The 19,997-nt window shown below is 42.9% G+C and overlaps 2 protein-coding genes across 6 annotated transcripts in view; both read left to right on the top strand.

The window, feature by feature from the left end:
- Positions 1-19,997, top strand: part of AQP1 (aquaporin 1 (Colton blood group)) — a 414,009-nt gene that overhangs the window by 311,646 nt on the left and 82,366 nt on the right. The gene's annotated exons all lie outside the window — the stretch shown is intronic.
- The window catches only part of ADCYAP1R1 (ADCYAP receptor type I), a 153,966-nt gene continuing 146,780 nt past the window's right edge, over positions 12,812-19,997 (top strand). For 4 of the 5 annotated variants that reach the window (XM_075492268.1, XM_075492266.1, XM_075492264.1 and 1 more), the window contains exons 1-2: positions 12,812-12,880; positions 13,151-13,469. The gene's annotated coding sequence lies outside the window, so the exon portion shown is untranslated. Of the gene's footprint in view, positions 12,881-13,068; positions 13,470-19,997 lie in introns of those variants that run through there. The other variant, XM_075492265.1, reaches the window with a different exon arrangement.

The following is a 19,997-nucleotide window of genomic DNA, read 5'->3' as shown; positions in this document are numbered from 1 at the left end:
CTTTAATTGTTTGCATAGTATTTTCATGCTCAGAGAAGGGAAGTGGATTGTCAGGGAGGCTACGGTCTCCTTTAGGGGATCAGATTTCACACCAATGCACACTACACTGCAAAGAGTGTCATGAAACACGGGGAGAGCAGAAGAGATATCTACTAGAAGTCGAAGGAGAAAGATTTTAGCTTTGTCATGTTTGATTTAAGACAATTGGCTTTCAGCCAAAAGTAGAGGAAGACAATTTAAATAGAAAAGGAAGAAATACATATACAGGGAAAAAGCAGGGAAAAAAAGAACATATCTGAATATAATTACCAGTTATGTTCCAGTGACAAAGCATATTCATTATTACAGAGTCTGGCTTGCTAAATGGTGACAAACTACTACTAGCAACAGTCACAGCTATTCCTTTGATGTGAGTGCAAGTAGGAGATACTTTGTAATGGTTAAAGTCACATCTTTGTTCACTGCTAATGACTCACATTGGAAGGTACTATTTCACATAATAGTACTCAGTTTACATAGGGCTCAGTTTTGGGGCATAATAGGGCTCAGTTTTGGGGCCAGTCTTGTTTAATATCTTTATCAATGATCTGGATGAAGGGATTGAGTGCGCCCTCAGTAAGTTTGCAGATGACACCAAATTGGGCGGGAGTGTGGATCTGTTTGAGAGGAGGAAGGCTCTGCAGAGGGACCTGGACAGGCTGGATCGATGGGCTGAGGCCAATTGTATGAGGTTCAACAAGGCTAAGTGCTGGGTCCTGCACTTGGGCCACAGCAACCCCATGCAACGCTACAGGCTTGGGGAAGAGTGGCTGGAAAGCTGCCTGGCGGAAAAGGACGTGGGGGTGTTGGTCGAGAGCCGCCTGAATATGAGCCAGCAGTGTGCCCAGGCGGCCAAGAAAGCCAACAGCATCCTGGCTTGTATCAAAAATAGCGTGGCCAGCAGGACTAGGGAAGTGATTGTGCCCCTGTACTCGGCACTGGTGAGGCCGCACCTCAAATACTGTGTTCAGTTTTGGGCCCCTCACTACAAGAGAGACATTGAGGGGCTGGAGCGTGTCCAGAGAAGGGCAATGAAGCTGGTGAAGGGTCTGGAGCACAAGGCTGATGAGGAGCGGCTGAGGGAGCTGGGACTGTTCAGCCTGGAGAAAAGGAGGCTGAAGGGAGACCTTATCACTCCCTACAACTACCTGAAAAGAGGTTGTAGTGAGGTGCGTGTTGGTCTCTTCTCCCAAGTAACTAGCTATAGGATGAGAGGAAATAGCCTCAAGTTGCATCAGGAGAGGTTTAGGTGGGATATTAGGAAAAACTTCTTTACTGAAAGGGTGGTCAAGCATTGGGACGGGCTGCCCAGAGAGGTGGTGGAGTCACCATCCCTGGAAGAGTTCAAAAAACATGTAGATGTGGCACTTAGGGACATGGTTTAGTAGGCATGGAGGTGTTGGGTTGACAGTTGGACTAGATGATCCTAGAGGTCTTTTCCAACCTTAATGATTCTATGATTCTATGATTCTATAATAAATGCTGTGTAGTACCTAGGACCCAAGACAGTGTGTTAAGAAAAACAAATATATGTAATAAAAGGAGTAAGAAATTGAGGGGATGAAGAAGTTCCAAAAGAAATATAAACCAACCAAATTTCATTCTCCAGATAAAAGATTATTTCCTCATTCCACATAAAGAATTGCATCAAATAAAACAGCCAGCAGGCATCAGTCCCACATGAGAAAATTCCATGAGTGGCATTTGCAGATGTAGCAGTAAGCTCCTTCATTAAAACATTTTAATTATGGTTTGGCTAACATGAATTTGATGCTCAGGCTAATCATATACATTCTGCAGCCCACACTAGACTGTTATTTGCTTCCATCTTCTCCTCTTTTGGGAAAAGAGATTTGCTGGTCATCTTCTATAGCTGAAAATTTTTCCAATTGTCCTCCTTCAGCAGTAGAGAATCTCCGTCCAAAGGTATTTCATGCAAGAAGAGAACAGCAGAGACTAGACTTAAGCAATTTTGAGTCCCAGAATCAGAGACAATCACCACAGTCACACCTCACAGAGGAGTGCAGCAAGGAGTTTAACTCAAGACACCCTGTCAGAGAAATTAGAAGAAAACCATTTGACTGCAGGGTTAGGTGAGCCATCTGGCTATGCCCAGGGATAAAGGAAGGCAGAACGATCCAAAGCGACAAAACCAGCTTATAAATCAAGATAGTTCAGATGGTGTTGCTTTAAGAGTTACTGTCATGTAGGAGTCTGAGGAGTGGCTGAGGAGGGGGGAGAACCCTCCCGTTGAGTCACGAGGTTCAGACAGGACCCCCTTGCTTTCTAAACTCCTTCTCAGAGAGGAGTCTAGGTGCAGCTAAGTCCAGTCCTAGTGTCAGTCTTGGTCAACGGTTATTTTCTAAGGACTCTATATGCAGCCATTCATCAGAGTAAAGACAACAGCATTAATTTAAACGCGCTGCACCCCCAGTCTAGTCGTGTTGCATGAACTATTACGGCCACATTAATAAAGAGTGCAGTTTATTAGAGCAACAGATACACAGATTCTTTGGATTACCGGTGATGAATTTACTGTCTGCAAAGCACGTGCACATACCAAGAGTATGAGTGACACTGCCGCCTATAAACGCGTTAAAGATGATAAAGCAACTCTAGAGAGATTTTTAAGTTTCCCGGGGACGCACTTGGAATAACCAAGTGCTCGAATCTTACCCAAAGGCGTCCCAATGCGGGGGAAGAGAGGCTCAGCCCGCCGACTGATCCCAGAGGTCAGAGTGGTACCCTAACTTTCTCTTTCTCTTAAGCCATTTTATACTATCTTTCACCTTTCGGGTGGAGCTTGAGTGACTCTAGTCATACATCTTTGTTTAGGATTGGCGTAAAGTTTTCTCGCTTCACTTTTAAGGGTATAGGCTAGGAAAAATTCGAAGTGCAAGCTCAGTGAGGGGTGGTCGCACCTTGGAGGCGGGTAGCTTTTGGGATGGAGGTGTGTTTTGGTATTATAATGATGTTATAATGAGCAAAGTTCATCAAAGCACAGCATTTTGTCAGAAACATGACAGACTGTTGGCCCAGGATAGCAAATGTGCAGCTTACTGGTCACACACAATACCTTTGAGTTCCCATTTAATTGCAGAGCCTGGCCGCGGCATCTCCACACCGCTCCCCCCTCCGAACGGTACCTTCTTAGAGCCAGTACACCGAGCTCCCCTGGCGTCACCGACGTCTAAGGTTACAGGCCTAGGGAACTTCCATGGAATGGCCTTGCATGTCAGCCACATTCCACCCGGGAATCTTCTTCAATGCGGTACCTTACCTAAAAGTGTCAATATAAGTTTAATTTCTAAGTCACCTCCAGCAATTATCCCACAGATGGGAAGTGTGACCTTTGAATTTAGCCACAAGCTGGTCATTAATAACTCTAGTAAGAACTGTCTAAGGAGGATGTAATGCATCTTTCAGCTGCTGCAAAAGAAGACTCTGTCTGGAAGATGAAGGAAGGTGTGTGTCAGTTGGAGATGGAAGCTGGATAGATCAGTGACTTCTTCCTCAAATCTGCTTTACTAGGATCTTTATTAACTAGGACAAGTTGTCTGGGTCAGGGCCTAGGCCAGAAATCCTCAAGCCATCAATCTGCAGGGCGAGAATTCTCTTGTGGACTCAACTTCAGCTACCTTTTAGGTTTGAAGCTCGAAGTGAAAATTTTCTTGGGTGGCTTTGGTTTTAAGAAAAGATTTAAGAAATTCTGATAGATTTCTACACTCTTTGTATGGAATAAGAACCCCTGAAAGGAGACTTCTGCTTATCAGTCACATTCTGATAAATATCCATGAAGGTTTCTATATTTGTGGATGGTTCTTTCCATACTTGTTGGCAAGCAGGAACTACAGACAACTTTCAGTCTTCAGAGGACACCTATTTCTTCTAACATTTTTGGCTTAGGCTCTTTATCTCACTATAATATCCACTATTCTAAGATAAATACTGACAAGGAATACTCCTTACACTTGTATTTATTTATGGTTGCATGATTTATTTTGAAACAATCACAAACTCTTATTAAAATTACTATTCATAAAAGCTTTGTATATATTGAGCTTCTTTATATTTGTAGAAGAAAATGCAGAGAGAGTTGCCAATGAATCTTTCTGCAGACCACTAGCTACTGATTTCTGGATTACAAGAGAAGGCACAGATGTATATGTCTTGTTACATTAATGCTGCTTTTTCCAATTCTTTTTATGGGTAGTCAAAACCTTTGGTTGACAAATAAATCTATTGTGGTAACTCTTTTAGTGAGAAATGGTTTTGAATTTCTATTTTGAGAAATAAAAAATACATTGTTACAGTTTTTTCTTATATCTTTTGGATATTTTGGACACTTTTGGACAGTTTTGGAAATTGAAAAAAACCTTGACCAAATCATTGACTTCCAGTGCTACTTAAAGACAACCCTCTCATCACACTATCTTGCCACTCCTCCTGCAACTGCCACCGCCCCCAACAAACAAAACAAGTCAAGAAGAAGACAAGGATATTTCTCTGCAAATTACAGTTTTCTCTTCTAAACATCCTGCTGACACGTATGGATTGTGCATAGCTCTGAGCAAACTCACTAAATCAGTGGGAAGGCTCATGATAGCAAAGTGAAGGACACGAGTTCTCAGGATTGTGAACCTGACAAGAGCCTTGATAGCCATGGTGATCCCTTCCCTGTCTCCACACAGTGCTTCTCATGCTGCAACCCTGCCTTCTTTATTTGCTCTGTGATATGCTTGAGCAGGACATGAGTCACAGCTCAGAGGCTGTCCTAAGAGTTTCTCAGCACTTTGTTGCTGCTTTCCATTTCTGACCAGAGCGATCAATGCCCAGAGCATCTTCTTCCCTGCCTTCCTAGAAGGCAGAAGACTTAATTAATCTGTGATTATTTGTTCTTGGACGCACATGGTCTGAGAACCAAACTTCCAGGAACAAAGAAAATGAAGAGAAATCAGTAGCCTGGCTCTCATCTCAGCTGAGTAGTGGTAACATCAGCTGTTGTCTTCCATGTGAAACTTGAGTCTGACTTTGGATATGACAACAACAGGTTCATAGGCTCATCATGACAAAATCCAGAGCCCCAGCCTGGGCTTAATGTGCAGTTTGAACAACAGACTCTTTCTATACGCTTGTATTGGAGGTGCTCCTCCTTAAACATCATCAGTTTTGCTTCCTGTAAAAAGCAATGCAACTTTTTGTGCCCTGTGCTCTTTGAGGCATTGCATATGTATTTCTCCTGACCTCTGATAAAGAAAATGGTGCTGTCAGAAAATAATGTTTCCCTTAGTGAGTGCCAGGTATACAGACACAGTGTAACCATTGTTGGTTTCTCTTCCAATTCCAGTTTTATCCAGGTTTGGGAAGAAAACTCGCAGATGTTTCATCAAGGACATGGGAAAAACTTCCTCCTGGACAGCAGCATAGGGCTGAGTCGTAGAAGGTGGATATTATCTCCTGAGATTGTTCATTTTGACATTTGTCTCCTTCCCCCTTTAGCACCGTCTGATGCAGTGTTCCTTCTCACATCAGCGTACTGTGGTTACATCTGCATGACTAGACAGCTCTTACCGTGTAAAACAAAGATGCATCCGCATCTGGCTGTTATGCTACTCATGCTTCTCATCACTTCATTCCTCATGCAAAAATCAGAAAAAAAAAACCCAATCTCTTTAAGGAGGAGGATGAGGTGGGCTTGAAATTAAGCAATACTCACTGTAATCATTAACAACTGATTTATTTAGAGAGTTTGCATTTTTTTTTATTAGAAGCTCCAAACTCAAACAAATTTTATTTTTTTCGCCAAAGTTTCTGCAGAACTTTTGGTGGGTCAGATTTAAAGACTGTTTTGCAGTTTAACATGAATAATGAACCTTAAGTCCACATACACGGACATTTGTTTATCTAATCAGGGAACAGAATTGTTGCAAAATTCAACTAAAAGTCAAACCAAGTTTTCCTGAGAAAGTTTATTGACTGAACATAGACATCTGAGTACCTTCCACTCAGAGAATGCTTTAGAGATCATAATTAGAAAATTAGATAAAGTAACGGACTACATTCAAGGAAGTGAAACACTTGAGAGACAGGTATCTGTCTGAGAAGAGGATAGCTCACCTACCAGAAATCCCATCAGTAAAAATATTGCTTGCAAGTTATTTGTTCATGCCTAATAACAAGTGAGACCTTCTTTTACAGATGGTGCCTCTGCAAATAATTTTCTCCTCAGTAGTAATACTTATATCTTATACCTGAAAGTACTACTTGGGTTGTATATGTGATAACCGTATTTTATATTTGTCCCGTATAACCCAAGTCACTTCAATGCAATTTAGAGTATAGACACCGTGAGCTCTCTCTAATAGTCAGTGAGCAGACAGGGATGTTTCAGAAGTACCCTGACAATCACAGGAGGGATCGATCTCTAGAAACAGAGACCACAGAGCAAGGAAAGTCCTAGAAAATTCATTCATCTAAGTGTCTAAAATGTGGTAGGATTGATCTTGGCCATATAGCAATAGAGACATTATAAGTAGAACTGCAAGAATGCTGGAGCTTTCAGTTCAGGTCAGAATAGTAATTTATATAATAAATTATATTACATATATTTATAGATATATTTATAAAATAAATGTATTTAATATATATTTATCATTTCATATCAGTCCAAAGCATCTTTTTGCCCACACAGTCTGAAAAAAAGCACAAAATTTCTTTCCAGATCAATTCAAGAATTTTGCTAAATATGTCAAAATGGAGACCAAACTGTCAAAACATTTCATTTAGAAAGTACTGAAATGAAACCTCCCCATCTTTTTTTGTCTTTATTCATCAAGCACATCCTGATTACACAACAGTTTAGTTCCTTAAAACTGTATTTTTTTCTAAAATTATATTTTTGTCCCAATTTTTCCCAATTATTTGTTGTCCTGATTACAGAGCTTAGGGCTGAAAAGTTGACTGTTGATGTACATTGAGGTGAAGATGTCAACAACATTATGTATTTCTGAAAGATATCAAACGAAACCTTTGCTTTAGATATCTAAATCTCTAAAACCAGAGATATCTAATCCCTAAATCATCACTTGGTATATTCCAGCTATTCATACTCAGGAGTGGTAAGATGTTACTACCTTGTGAATACATACCTGAACCTTCTGTTAGAAGTAACCGTTCTCCAAACAGAGTTGGCAGAAACAAGTATGTCTCAGCTTCCCAGATGCCAGTTGTAGCTGTGCAAGCTGTGTATATCACAGTCTAGTGACCAGACGCAAAAAACCAGGAATTTTGGCTAACGGATTGGATGACAAGGTGCGACAACAGAAAATGTAAGAATGTCTGCACTGAGTTAGACCAGAAATCAGCATGTAGCCTTGCAAGTCCCTAGAAAGAATATAAGCAAATGGCAAGCATTAAAGTATAAGGGCCCTGAATTATCTCCCAGCATCTGTTGAAAAGTGTCTCAGAGACTTTCTGAGCCAGAAGTGGTCTCATGGTATTTAATTGCCTTTATGGACTTTTACTCCATGGATTTGCTTTGAACCCTTGGAAGCTTCTAACATCCACCAGGTCATATAACATTTAAGGTTAAGATTTTGTGTTGTTTTGAACCAGGCCTCCCCGATTTTTGTTTGGCATCTTTTCATTCTTGCACTAGGAAGGACAGAGGACATTTTTTCTTTACTCACCTTCTCAGTGCAATTTTTTATAAACCTCCACCATTTTCCCTCTCGGTAGTCTCCATTGAAAGCTGAAGAATCCTAACCTAGCTCGTTCTTACAGGTAATTCATCCTATGCATTTAATCCCCTTGCTGACCTCCTGCTATATCTTCTTCATTACTATTTTGCCTATTTTCTCTCTATCAGAGAAGTTCACACAGATTCCCTTCTGTCCACTACCTTTAGTGGGGATGTAACTTTCACTGGAAGGATGATTCACGTAATGGAATTTCTTTAAACAGCTGATCATGAATCACAAGAGTTTGTCAGAGGGCATCTTTAGCTTATTTACCTCAGAAGAGGAAAGAAGACATTCTGCCCTCGTGTCAAGTAGGGCTGGGACTCCAGAAAGAGGAGGTAGGTCAGATAGGGAAAATAACTCTGAGTTTATTGATAACTGTACTCTTGACTTTAAGAATGGTAGGATACTGGAGCCTTGCATTGGTCACCTGAACTATACACGTTGTTGGTAGACCATGTGTATCTAAAACATTCCTTTGAGACTAGCAGATACAATGCAGGAGATTCAGAAGACCCATGGTCTCCTAAAGCAGCAGATGTTGCAAGAAAAGGACCTCTAAGGCATCTCAAAAGGCACTGGATACTTCTTTCTAGGCAATTGATTGCTACCTAAATGTTACCTAAGCTGTAGATATTAAAAGAGCCAAGAGAGTCCAGGGAGCTGTTCAGTTGGTCCCATGCAGGTATCTATGTTAGACTGAGCTCAGCATTTCCCTAGTCTTCGCTGACTATAATGACTAGATCTCCGTTGCCTATAGTGGGAGCATACCACCTAGCTCACGTGCAGATACCTACATTCACCTGTCAGTCTGCAAGCTGACTCCCTGGGATGATACACCTTGTTAGGTCGCAGCCTGTGCAGGCTGAACAAGGTAAGGTATGACTACCACCATTTGGATAAACGTGCCCTTCTGTATAGCTGGCCTGCAAGCTGTCTAGCAGAGCATGCCTTCCTGTCATGCCCCAGTTCTGGTGGGTGATTTCTGCATTTGCAAAAGCCTGAGTCAGAAGCAGGTAAGCCTTACCTGCATTGCACTGCAAGCCAAGCTTAAAGTGTGTCCTCCTCCCCCCTCATTTTTCAGAGTAGACAACTACAGCATCTTCTGCAGCAGAACATGTGTGAGAGGAGAGAGGGGAGTTGATGAGGAAAGGTGCGGTTGTTCTCCAATAAACCTCATTACAGTGCTGGGGGAGGCAAAGAAAGGCTGGATACAGGAATCAAGGGTTTTGATTCAATTAAATTCACTTTGAGGATAGCCAGATGAACAGCCTCCGGTCCAGTCAGCTGGGAGTGAATTTACAGCACCTCAGCTTCTCACTGATGGCTGCTACGCTACCTTCCAGCATCCTGAGGCACACATCTCTGTGGGCTAAGCTACCTTATATTTACTAAAAGGTAAGAGTAGGCACACAACAGGATACCTACTGCCCTTTAAGTTCACACTGAGTTACTGCCTTTTAACGTAGTGATGTAGACCTTTGCCTACACACCAAGTATGTGCCAGTTAATCATAGCAGGTGGGATATTCAGCATACTGCATTCTCCCTGGTGTGGACACAGTTATACTAGTAGAAATGTCTTAAAACAGTACAGCTCATCTACATAGCTAGAAAGGGAACAAATGACTGTCTGCATAAATAGCTTTTTCTCCCACTCTCTACCTCCACCAGATCTTGTCCTCAGGAACCAGGAGATGTCTCCTTCTGACTATTAGAAATCTACTGGTTGGTAGGAAGTGACTGAGGGATATGCAGACCAGAGGGTTCCATCTGGCATGAGGTATTTCTCAACCTCACATCTCAGCTGCTTCACAGGATCACAGGATCAGCTGCCATCACAGGAGAGCTTTCCTTTCCTCTGGGTCTCTTTTTGACCCCTGGCACAGCTGATCATCACATCAGAGGATCTGCAGGCCAATAGGGTCTGGCAGGTGGGATCTCAGTGTTGGTGTGGCACTATGTGGGGGTAGTTCTTGTCCTGGCAGAGGAGAACAAGACAACTGGGTGAGTCTCAAAATTTCAGGCTTGTCAAACCTGATAGTGAAAGAGGGATTAATCTCATTAAACTGTAGAGGTCTACTTTGTGGGCACTGACAAGCTGGGCTAGTGGTCCCAGTGTGTCTAACGTCAGTGGAGAGAAATAGGCATATTTAGGACACAGTTCCTTCCACACTGTTTTCAATATCTACTTGGGCTGAGATGGATCGTGCCTTATATTCCAGTGACTGCACTGATACGATCGGATCTTAATATGAAGGGAGAGATGGTTGCCCAGCTCAGACCTAGCTGTTTGGTCAACTAAATCACAGCTGAGATGTCAAAATAAAAGAGGAGGACAAGGGCCTTCCAACAGAATACCTTTAACCCAGTCTCAGCAAACACTCTTGCAGCCAGCTTGCCAGTGTCTTGCCCCTGTGTAGGATGACAGATGGATGGCTGTCTAGGTCATTTAGCAGTAACTCACACTTTTCTCTCAGGAAGCCTTCTCCCGCCCCTGTCAGTCTTTCATGCTAGCCAAGATAATGGCTATTATGCTTTATGCACACTTAAATAATGAATATCTATTTAATAGACTGCTCATGAGGATAACAATAAAGCATTGTTTTCCTGAAAATGGCTTAATTGTTTTCTCCTAAAGAAAATTGTCTTCTTAAGAGAAAAAAGTTCTTAGATAGACTCTCCTGACTACTTCAATGGGAAACCTGATACGAATATCAGCTGAGATCATCTAAGGCAGTCCAACTGCGGCTGGATATGGGCCACTAGACAATTCTCTTGGCCCATTTCCCTTCTCCTGGGAAAGATAGGGAGCAGATGTTGGAGCAGCACATAATAATTGAACAGCTGGGAGCCTTCTTCCATGCTTGGAAACCCAAGACAACATTTCATAGTGGGGCTTCTGGTTTTTAAGGTAGGACTGCCATAAATTCTGGAAGTTTTGAGGGGACACAGCTGGGGTTTTGTTTGTTTTGTTGCAGGATTTTTTTTTTGAGGGGAAGAGGTTCTTTAAGTCTGCAGAGTGAACAGATGTTTTTACTTTGGAATAACAAACATTTTGCTGTGGAGGTCTCTTTGTCCTGCATCTTACCCTTTAGGATGCAGAAAAATAAGGCTTGCTGAGATACATCTGACTAACAAATAGGTGTCTACATCTGATTTAGTTAGTCTGGGCTCCCTTTATGAAAATCTAGTCAGGTGTTTTATACTATGTAGACATATAAAGTAGGTGCAATGGATGACATCCTACCAGTGCTTCTCTCTCCTTAATGTCTGTATAGAGTGCCCAGGCAGATTAGCTCAGCTGTACAATGTAAACACCTACATCTTTTGTTTGTTTTCTTTTTTTCCCCTCGTATTTAGTGAGGTTACCCAAAGCTGTGAGGTGTGGTTAGGGAAGATGGCATAACTGGAGGAGAACATGCAAATGAAAGCTTTGAAAAATCTAGTTGATTCTTTGGACTGCTCCATGGTGCTGGAATAAAACCGGAGCTGAATGCATTCACAATGTGTCTGTGCACGTTTTTCTCAAGAGAAGACAACTACGCAGCCATAGGGCTGTTACTGTGCCAAGGGACTGGGAGCAGGGCTGTCTGGTCTAGTGCTTCTGTTGTGGAGCTATGTCCCCTTCGGCTCCTGCACCTGGACTGAGAGCAACAGGGACTATAACATACAAGTAAGTAATTGGGTCAGGGATTTTCACACTGGACAGGTAATGGATTTAGTTGCTTTTATGACTGATTGCCTTTTTTCTCCTTTGTTTGATCTGGGAGCAGGGTAAAGGCAAGGAGGATTTGAAACGAATTTACATGCTAAGGGAAACGGAAGATGGGAGATGCAAAAAATGAAGGAGAAGTGGTAAAAGATAAGCAAAGGAAAGGGCTTCTGCAATGGGAAGAGCAACAGTATCAGTATCCCAGGTGTTGTGAAATGTCAGGGTAATTAAAAGAACCTCATCAGCAGGCAGCTGCTCTTACAGCACAGATCTCAGAGAATTTGGGTAAGGACGTGGGCATTCAACATCTCAAGTTCCTTACATGGATCTGTGGGGTCTGTGAGCAGCATGGTTGGCATCAGCAGAAGCAGCACGGTACCAAGTGTCTCGATGGGATGCCTTGGCAGAGGGCTCCTCTAGGCCTGCTATAGATGTTCAAACTCCTTTAGCGATTATTTTCTAGGTCTGGAGAGCTTTCCCTTGAGTGCTACTCTCTGCAGAAGGGAGCAGTGACTGGATGCTTTTGTGCACTTACCTTGCAGGAGACATGTGCCACCCTGCTCTTTTCCAGATACAAATCAAAGGAACCAGCTGGACATCCCTTCCCTTTTCACCAACCATCTCAGCCGTCTCTACAGCTCCACTCCACTGGTTTTCCAGCAACAGGTACCACTCCTGCACTGCTGTTGCAGGGATCCTGTTGCTGTGTAGCTCTGAGGCAATGCAGGACAGTGCAGATGCTGCTGTTCCTGTGCAGTCACTTCCCTTCCTGGGTGTATGTATCTGCTGTGGGAGGGGAGGAGATCCTTTCCACAAGCTCAGAGGGCTCATCCTGGACACGGGCCACCTGCCCATCTGCAAATACCATCTGCAAAATGCTGCTTCTAGGTGAAATTCCTGCTCCACTTCCCCTCAGTTCCCCTCCCTGCCAACTCCAGCTACTTTATTGCTTTTCTTTACAATCAACTCTTCTGCAGCTCAGGGAGAAATTACCTCCCTTCAGCCTCCCTTCCATCACCCTTCCAGCAGCTATGCCATCCTCCCTCCCATCACCGTGTTTTGCTGACCCTGTCACACTAATTAAAAAAGAAATAAAATCTCTGGGACAGCAGAAACGGTGCTTAGGTAACAGAGAGAAAGAGGATTTGGGGAAGCTAGGAGGAAGAAAGAAAAAAGGGAAAAAAGAAGTGCTTGATTTAAGAAACTTAATTTGAATAAACCCCTCCTCCTGCTCGTCCTCATTGGTTTCGTTCTCTTCCTCCATATTAATGAGACTAGCCAAGGGAAAGCTATTGGTTCCATCGCCCCTTTCCTTTCCTCAGGCACTTGGGGGAGGAGGTGTTTGCATTTCTCCGCAGGACCAGCTCGCTTTGCAGAGCATTGTCTGGGTATGAGAATCACACACACACAGAAATACAGGGGCGAGCACACCAGAGCCTTGACTCGCAGGCAGAGCATCTGATCCAGCCTCAATACCCTTCTCCTCCCCCACCCCACCCCCTACTTCCCGAGCACGAATAATCCCCCTAAAAAAAAAGCAGAAAAAAAAGAGAAAAAGAAAGTTTGCAAATCTCCTACCTTCCTTCTTGGTTTTTTTTTTGGGGGGGGGTTGTTTTTTGGTTTTTGGGGGGTTGGTTGGTATTTTTTTTTTGATTTAGCGATGGCAAATTCCTTCACGGCCAGGACCTGGCCCATCCCCTGAGCAAAGGCAGCCTGGACATGACCGGCAGGCGAGGGAGGAGGAATTTTGATTCCCTTCGGAGCCGCCGACCCCTCCTCCGCCCGGTGCGAGCGAGGCGGGGGGAGCCCGGCTCCGGCCGCTCACTTCCACCGCGGGCAGCCGGAGCTGGACCGGGTTCTGCCGGGGAACCGGGCAGTGTCCCCCCGCCGCTGGCTCCGACCCCACCGGCACCCGCCCCGCCCCGGCACGGCGGGGATGCAGCATCTCCAGCACCGGGACGGATCCCTGCTGCAATGGTAAGTCCTTTCCTCCGGCCTCTCCCTCACCTCCACCCCGGGTGGCACGGCACGGCTCCGGCTCCGGCTCCCCGCCCGGGCTGGGGACGGAGGGCAGCGGCAGCCGGGCTCTGCCCCGCTCGGCCCGACCCCGGAGATGCCAAAGCGCCGCAGCTGCAGCCGGCGAGGGAAAAGGAACCGCCGGTTTGTCTTGGAGTGACGTTGATTTACCGGCTCTTCCCTCATCTTCCCCAGGTCCGGGGAATACTTCTTTTGGGGGGAGTTGCATGCAGGCTTGCTGCCTTCAGCCGCTACTGCAGGCTCTGAGGATGCGTCCGCGAGATAGATTTGATTCTTTTCAAGCAAATAAATCTGCCTTTGCAAGGGGTGACAGGTTAACGTGCTCGGTATGGGAATCACGTCGGTTTTTAACACAATATGGCTGGTAAATAAAACCTGATTGCTAACAGACCCGGTGCTGCTGTTGGCATTTTCGAGCTCAAGGCTCCCTTTGCAGTTCTGCATCTTCACCTGCCGCAGAAACTCTGATTCACCCTTCAAGCAGTGCACCAGGACTTCTCTATTTTTACTGTGGGGTAGTAGTAAAAATTGCTGTTAATGTGCCTTTGACTTCTGCTTGCATGCCTCTGTGCACTTCTCCTTATCAGTATTTGAACAGCCGGTTCTAACAATACCATCTTTATGCAAAGCACATCTTAAGTCAGAGGGATAGCATCCAGAACAGAGTCTTTACCGCTATGCTGTGACTTTAACATGTGAACAGTTCAGGTATGTATTGGAATCTGAAGAGTTTACAGCCAGGGAGAGAAAGATAATGCAGCATGCTGTTCAGGACTGGAAGATGCATGAAAAAAAGAGAGATTTGTTTAGTGACATACCGGTGTTTATGGGCAGACGATCATCCCACTTGCACAGAAGCAGGTCTGGAAGAACTCCCTGGAAGTCAGTGGCTTTCCTCTGCATCTAATCTGCTGATAAACAGAATCTGGCCCTTAGCTTGAAGAATATATTGGAGTAGCCCTGGAGGTAATTATAATAATAATAAAAAATATTAACCAAGTGAATAGGCAGTGAAGCGACCTGATTTTTTCCTAGAGTATTATGGATTACCATCCGTCTTGTCTGTGTTGATTACAGTGCAAGTGTTGGACTGATACGGCAATATGCAACGTAACTGAAGTAGCTTTTTGGGTGTTTGTTTTCTTTTTTTTTTTTTAATCTGTTGGAGTCAACAAACAACAAATGGATTTTCATTTGATGTTATTTGGGTACACAGCCATCTCACTTCTCTATTCAGTCTGTGCAATACTGGTCAGGTACAGCGGGGAAATGTTTCCATGGCTAGCACATGCTGATCAAAGGGAATGTATGATTACTTAAGGTTACTGTCAATGATAGCATGAAGGGAAACTTCTTAAAGTGGTGTTGGTATAGCTACAGAGAAAGAACGCATTATACAAGCATCTGTACTTGGCTAATGCAAAACACACTGGAGCTGTCTTGAAAGAAGTTGTCTTATAGGATGGGTAAGGCAACACTGCTCCAATTTGATGAATAATTAAGGAATGCTATTCAGTGCAATAACGGGAGTTGGATTAAAGTTGATGTCTCTGCTTGTGTCTCAGTTACAGTTCTGGGTTATGGTTTTCTACCTTTTTTTCCCCCTGTTTCTGTGTGCTGAGGGCAATGGTTGCTGCTTTGTTGTTCATTCAGGACAGCTACAATTGATCTGTTATTGTACCAGCAATCTATCTCGGACATCGCGGAGTGGAAGGTTTCTTTGTTATGTTTTCTCCAATCGAAGGCATGTGTGCAGTGACTGGAAGGGTAACTGGCACTGAACAGACTCCAAGGTCATGGGGGGCTTTATGTGTGATAAACACACATATTTATCTTTAAACAGGGAAGCAGCTTTGTGATCACTCCTTGGCTTTAGCCTTCCATGATTCGTTGGGGTTCCTGCAAGAAAACAGGAGGGCTCCTTCCTCCCTGTAGATTTAAGATGTCTGCTGTTTGCATGGTGGTGCCACAGCCGCATGTAGCTCTCTAGATCTGCTGTTGTCGGTCTATATGCGAAGCTCATAACCATGAAAGCAGAAGCTTTGTTGTGGGATACTACCGGGGAGAGAAAAACAGAGATTTCTGAGATTGTGGGCTGCGCTGTTGATCATGTTCAGACCTTTGTTCATCACATCTCTCTTCATTTGGCTGACTGAGCCGGCATCCTGGAGATATTTTTTCTGGGGTTGAGTTCCATATGTGCCTACGCCTTTGATAAGTTGAGACCCATGTCCCCAAGCTGATTCATTTCAGTGTAGCAGATTTTGTTTTTCTTTCCTTCCTTCTGAGCACACTTAGTACAAACAGTCTAATTCCTAAATTAGCTCAGATTATCTTTTAATGAAACCAGAGTATTTGAGTTAAGAAGCACTGAGAAAAAGTAAACTCAGGACAGGATCATGCTGTAACTCATATCTGGCGGAAAGACCTGCAGAAATATCAGGTCTTACAGTTAGTCTTGATTTAACAGAGGCGTTATTTATTTGCCACAGTTCTCAGGAGAGGTAAACTGATATCAGGATATAGAAGTCAGTGGAGATACTGAATTTTATTTCACCCCACTACATGGTCCAGAGAGTGCAGCCTCAACCTTTAAGTCAGCAAAGTGTATTTTTGTGTTGGCTCATGTTCCTTTGTTTCCATTCCCTATTCTCCTTCCACATGCAGCCATCCTATATCACCTGTGAAGACAGCGGGGGTGGGATTTGGTACACACTGCAGTCAACAGGATTTTGGAGTGAGTTTTCCCCACCAGTGCAGAATTGGAACAACTCTACTGAAAGGGATGTAAACGCACCAGTGAGGAACTCCCTCTCTTTTCCTATCCACAACTTTAAAGTCATCTTTGCTGATAATGTCTTGTCAGGGATAGCTGTACCACCACTCTGTGTCAGAGTACTCCTGCTACCCGATACATACAGCATGCCTTGATGAGATGCTTTTCCAGTTCCCTCGGTGCTGAATTTGTTCTGTTCTGAAGAAATGCTTTGCATACAGAAAGGTATTTGGTAGTTTTCCACAACACTAACAAGTACTAGAATTCATGTGTCTGTGGTGGTTGTTGAAACGCTCTTTGGATTGTAATTGAGTAGGCACAAATATATGGGAAGAAAGGCAGACTTTTTTGCAGAACGTTTCATGGCAGAATGTCCAGTCCTCACCCCATTGCTTTGCTTGTGTTTTATTCTCTTACCACTTTTTGCTCTCTCAATTTATTGATCTGCCTTCTTCGGCTTGAACTTTTATCTCCAAAAGACAAACTAGGAACTCGTGTAAAACAAGCCACATTGTTCAAGTCTTGTTTATGTAATTCACTGCAGTTCATTGATTGTATCCCCATGCATATCCCCATTGTATCCCCATGCAAGCTGATGGTCTGATCTGTAGAGTAGCTGGATTAATAGTTTCAGGGTAGAACTTCTTAGGAGGCTCTAAATCATTCAGTCTCCTGAAGAAAAGGTAGAAGCTTTGTCACACAGAGCATTTAAAGCTAACATGGCTGTTGTGCTGAGGAATATTCCCTTGGAAAGGTTCCTGCAGAAATATACAGATGCTGTTGCAGGGACTCTTGTTTGCTGCTCTGATTCTATTCTACTGTTGAATCCAAATTCTTCTGAGATAATCGTCCCATGAAATGAGCTGATTTGCATTTGACATTAGAGTTATCTGCCCTGGAGACGTCCTGACAGTTTCATTCTTGCTCATTCAGTTGTCACATTTTACTCTTGGATGGCTTAAGGTAGGACTATGTTCTGAAACTGCTCCAATCTATTTATTTGACAGATTCTTTTAAAAAAAAGTTTTAAAAGGTGTGAAAACCTCTGCTTAATACCACTGTTAAAAAAAAACAAACACCAAAAAAAACCCTCAACAAATTAACTCATAATTCTAGTTTTTGTTAGCATAACTCATAATTCACTCTAACACTGACAGAAAAGGGGATAAATATTTATATGGTCTAATTCTTCTGCTTCTTAATAACAGTTATGGCAATAGCAATAATAATAATTTCTTTTATAACATGTTGGGAATATTGAAGTCTAAGAGCTCCTTACTGAACATACAACATTAAACTTCTGCCACATATGTTTGCAGATTTGTCCATCCAATGTTGAGGCATTCCACAAAAAACCTCAATCACAGTGGCTTTTGCACTCCATTAGAGATGATTGGGTCACGATTGCTCAGGAGCTGCAAATGGAAGCATAATTATAGACCGTTATCTATGATTTGTTGGGCCTGCTAAATGGAGCTGAGGGTTAGGGCAGGAAAAGCCCTTTTAATCTGCATGGTGGGTTAATAGCCTAGACTTTTTATTTTTATTCTTTAGTTCCTTGGAATGAGGCAAGTTTTGCTACTTTCTTTTCCTGCAAGGGACAGTATATTGTCCTATCTGATTGGGTGGGGATTCTTAAGGAAAAATGCCTTATTGAAGGGAAATGTGACAGAATCAAGTGCTTTTGCAGGGAGTAGATGTATCATTAGGTCCATCTCTGAGGAATAGAGGAGGTATAAATTTCCTAATTCTTAAGACGAAAACTTGGCCCCAGAGGATCCCTTGGTAAAACTATCATTCATTTAATGTGGAGGAGGGCTTTCTCACTCAGGAGCCTAGGTGATGTTCATCTACTCTCACTTAAGCATCTGAAAACTAGATGGTCACATCCAAGCTAATCATCCCAATTCACTGTATTATAAATTGGGAGGGTGGTTGATCTCATCCTGAAGTGGGTCAGACGAATCACCCTATGGAGGTTCTTGCAGCAGCTGGCTCAGAGATACACATCCAAAATCAGTAAGATGAATCCTTCCATGGTATCTCAGAGATATCTCCGTGAAGTGTAATTCCTCTCTTGCTCCCATTTTTGCTCGGGGGGAAGACTGGTAATTTTTTGCTAGCTCATAACAATAGCAAATTGTGATAGATGTTAAGTTTTCTGAAAAGCCCAAGCCTTCTGTGGTGGCCCCCACGTCTTCCTCACCCACATCTTCCCTTTATTGAACCAATGGCAGACTCAGCCTTGCAGGGAGAATTCATGCCATGTGTCCCAGGCAACTTCCTATCTATTTGTCTTTTTTTTTTTTTTAATTATTGATTATTTTAAATCTCAGAGGCTTCCTTAGTGTATCAACACTTTCTGTCTTCAGAGCATGTCCAATTACTAAGAGGGATTTGCCAGCTGAAGCTTGTATGTAATTTTGTGGACAGGTGGGGATACGTCAACACAGGGACACATCTAGGATGGCTACATGATTTTCTGCAGGCAGATGCAAGCTTGTTCTGCCTGTTCTTTGAGCCAGCCAGAAGCTGTGCAACGCTCCAAGCCTCATCTAATATACCCTACTTGTGAATAGCTGCACTGTAAGTTGCAAGAAGATGGAGATGAATGCTGACCAGACCTCATTAGCTTAGGGTTGGAACCTTGTGAAATACATTTTGACCAGCTTGGAACACTTGACATGCTTAGAATTAGGTGACCTAAAAGGCACCTTTTCGCCATAAATCAATAGCTCAATGCTTTCTTATTATAATGAATCCACCCTCTGTCCTAAGCTAACAAAATCCCCCAGTCAGTTGATAAATGGATTTAACTAACAACTTCCTCCTTAACTATGGCCTTTAAAAATATTTACTGAAATCCAAATAATGAAGAAAAACATAGACAAACCTCTCAGAACACATTGATATGTAGACTGGAATTAAAGTTTTGGTAGTAAGAGGTACACTTCTCCACAGCAGAAAGGTATTATATTTATTTGGAAAGGGAATTTAAAATAGCTAAGACATCCTTAACTATTAATTCCTTTTCCTGGAATAGTAAGACTTTATTAAATCATAACATTTCTGTTTCTGCTCTTACTATCACATTTTTGAAGTAGGTTTATAGAAGTTTTTTTTTTATTTCTAGCAAAAATATAAAATGGCACATTCATGGTCATAAGTAAAAAGCATTTTCTTTTAAAAAGCAATTTTTGAAATAATGACATTTGTGTATGTATCTAAATTCTTAAATTGATGCAACTAGTACCAAAAGCCAAATATGAACTTGGGCTCAGTACATATCTAAGATGTTGGACACACAACAGAACTTTCTTAGAGCTGGCCTAGAAACAAATCATGTAAAGAAGCCAGCACAAGTGCATTATATAAAGGCCTAAGTTAAAGTTAGTAAAGTTACTCATTTCCTGTGTTTTAGAGAGCTGGATCTTTGGATTCCTTCCAGGAGTTTTGTGCTCTAACTTAAGATGCAGAGGAGACAAGAGAGAATCAGAAATACCGCAGATGCTTAAGCTCTTCATGACTAAGGCTGTGAATGTGTCACAGCTGTCACTGGAGCCTTGGATTCCACAATCCACACTCATTCATTAGAGTTGCATGAAGTTTGACAGCTTGGATGGTGTTTTTGTGCTAGTGAATGGCTTAGTTAGCCGAGATGATTATGTACAGTAGGCGAACAGCTGGAACAA

This window comes from Mycteria americana, chromosome 2 (genome assembly GCF_035582795.1).
Source record: "Mycteria americana isolate JAX WOST 10 ecotype Jacksonville Zoo and Gardens chromosome 2, USCA_MyAme_1.0, whole genome shotgun sequence".
Taxonomy (NCBI): domain Eukaryota; kingdom Metazoa; phylum Chordata; class Aves; order Ciconiiformes; family Ciconiidae; genus Mycteria; species Mycteria americana.
The sequence above is the reverse complement of the archived record's forward strand: the minus strand, read 5'-3'. Positions and strand labels throughout refer to the sequence as shown.